This window comes from Sylvia atricapilla, chromosome 6, assembly GCF_009819655.1.
Source record: "Sylvia atricapilla isolate bSylAtr1 chromosome 6, bSylAtr1.pri, whole genome shotgun sequence".
Classification (NCBI taxonomy): Eukaryota; Metazoa; Chordata; class Aves; order Passeriformes; family Sylviidae; genus Sylvia; species Sylvia atricapilla.
The window spans coordinates 55,899,333-55,905,021 of record NC_089145.1 but is presented as its reverse complement, the minus strand read 5'-3'; positions in this window follow the sequence as shown (position 1 = coordinate 55,905,021).

The window sequence follows — 5,689 nt, the reverse complement described above, 5'->3', positions numbered from 1 at the left end:
TCGTAGTCTTCGTAGTGTCACTCGCTGAGAGGCGGCGCATGCGGATAGGCCGCAAGGCATTCTGGGAGGTGTAGTTTTTTTTATAAGGTGTGGGATCCCCGTTTGTTTCTTCCGCCATCCAATTCCGCGCCCCTACGCTATTCACGCGGTCTCCAACAAGCTCAGCGACTTCACAGTTCATCCAGCTGGGAATGTTCAACTAAAAAGCAGAAAATATACAGCAAATGGATTGGGATAAAATTTGTTCTGATACCTGCTGTTTATTAATCGTCGAATTGGGAGATGGGAGTGAAGGGGAGAGACTTAAAGTGGCAAAAAAAATTTGATTTAAAATAGAAAAACTTCTGCATTAAAAAGGAATTGTGCTGTCTATGTTAAATGTGCATGCATATGTTACATAGGAGTTCTTTAAGTCAACTCAAGAGATGCAATCTTTAGAGTCCAATTAAAATTTGAAATATGGAAAAATACTTCTAAGGGAGTTCTAGTTGGAGCTTTACATAGGAAAGACACTATTTGAGTTAAAATGGCAGTATATAGCACCATATAAAAACAAAGACAATTATTAATCAGTAGTTGCTATTGCTACATTGCATCTAGTGAAGCAAAGGCAGAAGAGTCCCACTGAGCCAGGCACAGCTCATCTAGAAGAGAAACAGAAGCCAGACAGGGAAGAAAAGGGTAAAATAACTAAAGAAACAAACATGGTATATCAGAGATTTAAAAAATCATGCCATAAGAGGCAGGCACATGATACAGCAGAGTAACTCTCTTGCAGTCCTCTAGTCATTTTGTCTGCCTTATCATCTCCCAGTCTGAAGGGTGAACTGCTCCTGCAGGCTAAATTAAGCTGCTTGAACTTCTAGGACAGGGAAACGTGGAGGAAAGTAAGAGAAATCCTTTGCAGTCTCTATATGATCAAACTCATCATCTCCAGTGGGAATCAGCTTTTGGCTTAACATTGTAGTGACAGCAGCTCTGTCACCACCTCTATGAATGACAGATACTTCCCCTTTCCTCTGAGATAGCTGGTGTCTTACAAGCACTTCAGACAAAGCTAAAGATACAAGACTTTGTCACCCACCATTTATCAATAATTTTCCTTAGCAAAACTCATCTGTCATCCCTTCTACCCATTTCTGTCACTCATTTAGTAACAGCACTGCTGTTGTCATATCTGGCAATATTGCCACCTGATTCAGGAGCCTTCCTTCCCTCTTACAAGTTGCCAATGCTTCTTTGCCCAGCTCTTATACTAGTCTCAGTGAAAAAACTATGTTTTATCCCTCCTACTTTGACATTCCTCATTCTTCCTTGGCTGTGGAGTATTATTTAATGCTCTATAGGGGGAATGCACCACCATTGCTTCTATCTTCTGCTTCTGATGATGTGTTGATTGAAGAATTAATATTAATTAACCTCCTTGAAGAGGTGTACCACTGGGGTCGGGAAGTGGCTGGCATTTCAAAATACAAAGGAATCACCAGCAGTGGATCAATATGTAAGGTTCAGAATGAGTGACAAAATGTTCAGGGATACTGGGAGGAGAGCCATACAATGTGAACTAGATGATTTGGTAAGTAGAATCCATTTAAATCAGCTGTGTTTCAACATCACATTGTGCAAGCTTATATATCTGTAAGTAAGAAATGTGGGGTTAAGTACAGGATGTGATGGGAACCAGTGATCAATGGACCTATAAGGGATGTGAGGGACAAGTAGCTTAGAAAAAATTTATTGTGCTATGAAGTAACAAACAGTCTCCTGAAGGACATGGATGTAGAAGCAGGGATAAGGTGAACTCTAGTCCTGGACTCTTGTCCTTCAAGTTTCTAAAACAATCCTGGAAGATAGAAGAGAGTTAAAAGACTACAAAGGTACTATAAGGCTATCATTAATTGGAAGTGTAGGGGAAATACAATAAGTAAATTTGTCTTGTGATGAAGTTTAAGAGGTAAATGTGACGATTGCCAGATCAGAATGAGGTTAATTTCATTTATCTGTCCTTTGACAATTACATTACAAGGAAAAATTACCTGAGTGAGCAAATGAAAACATTTAGTATATTTTGTTCATTACAAATAATTGAGAGGAGATTTGACTATCTTGTATATGTACCTGTAAAGATCAGAAATGCAAGATATTGAACCAGTCCTTAATCTCATAGAGGAAGACAAAACAATAACCAGTGACTGGAAGTGGAAATTAGGGAAATTCAAATGAGAAATTAGGTTGAAATATTTATCAGTGAGAGTGATTAACCTTTGAAAAACTGTGGGAGGTGCTCACTTTTCTATCCCTTGTTATGTTCTAATCAAAGCTAAAATCTTCTGAGAAGAGACAGTTTCATTATTACCAGATCTGCTTCGGGCAAGCCTGAGCAATCAGGGCCCATACAGGAACAGTCAGACGAAACTCAATGTCCCACAATCACAGAGGAACAAGAAAAGTTAATATTCCCTTCTGGATTGATGATCTCTGCGCATTTCTTGTATCTCCTAGGTCTGGTTTTCTGAAGCAGACATGTTAATGGTTCAAATGGCAGAGCTGTACTCTGCTCCACTCTGCACTGGTGTGGCCTCACCTCGAGAGCTGTGTGTGGCTGCTGTTAGGAGCACAAAAGGACAAAGCAGGCAGCAGGAGGTCAAGCAGGAAACCTTCTACTTTATTTTTCTGACTCCAAATATACAGTTTTACAAACAGGCCAAGATTGGCCACACAGGTAGCCACCTCTTCGACCTCGTTGGTGAACATCACCATCAATCATCTTTCTCCTCCCAGAGGAGAAGAATGGAAACTAAGATATAATTTCTAAAAACATACATAATTTACTTGAAGCTGCGTGAGAACAAAATGCACACAGTGAAAAGCAGGCAAACTTGAGGCAACACTGTGTGCAGTTTTGGCCAACACAATCTAAGTAGGACATTAAGCTATTAAAGGATGTCCAAAACAGGACTAAGAAGATGGTGAAGGACTTTGAGGGGAAGCCTTCTGAGGAGCGACGTAGGTCCTTGGTCTGTTCAACCTGGAGAAGAGAAGACTGAGGGGAGAGCTCACTGCAGTCACAAGTTCTTTAGAGGATAGCAGAGGGACAGGCACTGAACTCTTCTCTCTGGTGACCAGTCACAAAACCCGAGGGAATGTGGCCTGAAGCAGAGGTTTAGGTTCAGTATTAGAAAAAGGTTTTCCACCCAGAGCATAGTTGGGCCTGCAACAGGCTCCCCAGGGAAGTTGTCACAGCACCAAAGCTGACAGAGTTCAAGAAGCATCAGGACAATGCTCTCAGGTACACGGTGTGATTCTTGGGGTGTCCTGTGCAGGGTGTTGGGAGATAGGTCTCTTGCTTTTTTACTCCAAAGAATTTTTCCACAGAAGTTGATAGGAGACTAAGTACTGGGTGCTTAAGAGTGCTTGACCAAAACAGAGAAGTGGCCCAAAGTCGGGAGGGAGAGATAAGGACAGGGCTGGGGGCAGCTTCACTTTCTTGCTCCTGGCATTGCATTGGAGAGGACACGGGCAGGCTGCTGCTTGCTGCGGGAGGACGTCGCTGTCCCCACCAGGTCTGGTCCTGAGAAAATCCACCACCATCTGCTCATGGCCCCCAGAATGCTGAGCTTACCTCCTCCTGCCCAGCTGGGCCAGCCCTGCCCCACCACCGTGGGTTCCTCAGCACTGCCTTGAGGCTTTCTGCTGCTCTGTGGCCCTGCCGAGACATCCCTGACATTCCAGCTACCGCCACGGAGCTTCTGATCATCCACCTGCCTGGGATCTTCCACTGTTCCAGCATGGTTTCTCTCAGAGTCCCAAGAGATTGGACTGCTCTGGGCTTTGTGAAACAGTCCCTCAAGGTTCCTGGTTATGTTATTATTAATGCTGTAGTTGTTGGGTTTTTTATTTGCCTCTGTTATACATACTAGTAAAGAACTGTTATTCCTATCTCCATACCTCTGCCTGAAAGTCCCTTTAATTTTCTAAATTATAATAATTTGAAGAGAGGCCCTGCCCCTCCTTAGCAAATGTGTGTCTTTCAAACTAAGACACAGGGATAGGAGTTTGACTCAATGATCCTTGTGTGTCCCTTCCAACCTAGCTTATTCTGTGCTTCTCTCAAAAGAGACATTAGGCAATGAATGGTTCTGAAACATATTTTCCCCAAATATAAATCTTCCTGCAATAAAAAGGATTAATTCCTTTCTGTTTTTATCAGGATTTTTTTTTTTGACAATATCTTTCTGGACAATAATGATATTGGGTTTCCATATGCATCTCTATTCACAAAATGATTGTGCCAAAATGATCCTCAGTATGGTGAGTAAGGAGTTCGGGCTCTGTGGATGTCTTGGCATGGCTGGGAGCAGGGAGATTGTTAGTTTGATGAGAATATCACAGATGGTTTTAAGAACATATTTCTGATGCATTCTGAGGAGTCTTTGGGGGTAGATTTAGACTGTTAAATCCTCTGCACCTTTTTAATCTACTTCAGCACTTCTCACATTTGCAAATCCAGAATTAAATGGTTCATGAAATAACTTGTAGCAAGTGAAGATGATGATACAAAGTAATGGAATAAGCTATTGTTAATATCAGATATCTGTATGCCTACCAGTTACTGCACACAGTAGGATAAATATGATCAAAATAAACTACTCTTCTTAACTCCAGGGATAAATTATGGACAGGTAAGATGCTAAACAGTGAAAGAGAAGAGATTTAACTAGAGGGAAAGATTCAACCACATCAACACCCCCTGTACTTCACCCTCCCTTAGGGTTTACAGGTAGCACTCAGAAGGAATAATTACAACTGGGAGGAAAAGATCGCAAGGTTTATTAGTGCTTTTGTAAAAAGAAAAAATTCAATTCTTTGAGCCATGCCTGTGTTCTCTGGAATGACTGAAATGAAGGCTGGTTTAATTTCTGTTATTTGTTCCATATTGTAGAATAGTTAACTTTCTCAGGCAAAAATGCTCTCATGAACTTAAGTAAAAAACACAGACTCTGGGGGTGTTTTGCAAAGGTCTTGGAAGCATTCTACTTCCAGGTGATAAGATCATTTCACACAGGACCTGTTGGCCCATTGACACTTCCCAACAACCTGCAAGAAGTGGAATGCCCTTTAGGGACCAACAGCTTTAACAAATTAAGTAAGGGGAATTTTTTTTGCCAACAGAAATTATGAGACAAAGGTATGGAGGTGGTGTGCAATTGTCTAAACTGATACCACACAACAAGGCTGAGCAAAGACCTTGAAGGAACACAATACTGGTAGAAGTGGATTTTGCTGCTCATGTAAAGCCCTGCTCTCCAAGGAACACATCACTTTCTATTGTCAGGTTCAGACTTTGGTGACTACTGAGCCACAGGGACTGAATGACCTTGGGCAATGGGCATGTTTTTGTTGAGAGATGTTTTATCCAAATATTGGATCTGTACAGTATGATTGGTAAGAAGATGCTATTTTAAAATTTTATGGCATCCAGAGTCAGCTCTGAATTCTCTACTGCTGATATAAAGGCAAACCTGCCAATATCCACTTAAGCTGGACCAAGAATGGGGTGGGTTTGACCTATCAGAAAACCTGTGTATGTTATCTTCTGGAATTACCTCCAGGTAGGAGGTTGCTGTATTTATCTTCCCTGTTGCTTTGCACATCTGTCAACTATTTATATAGAGATATTTGTAATATT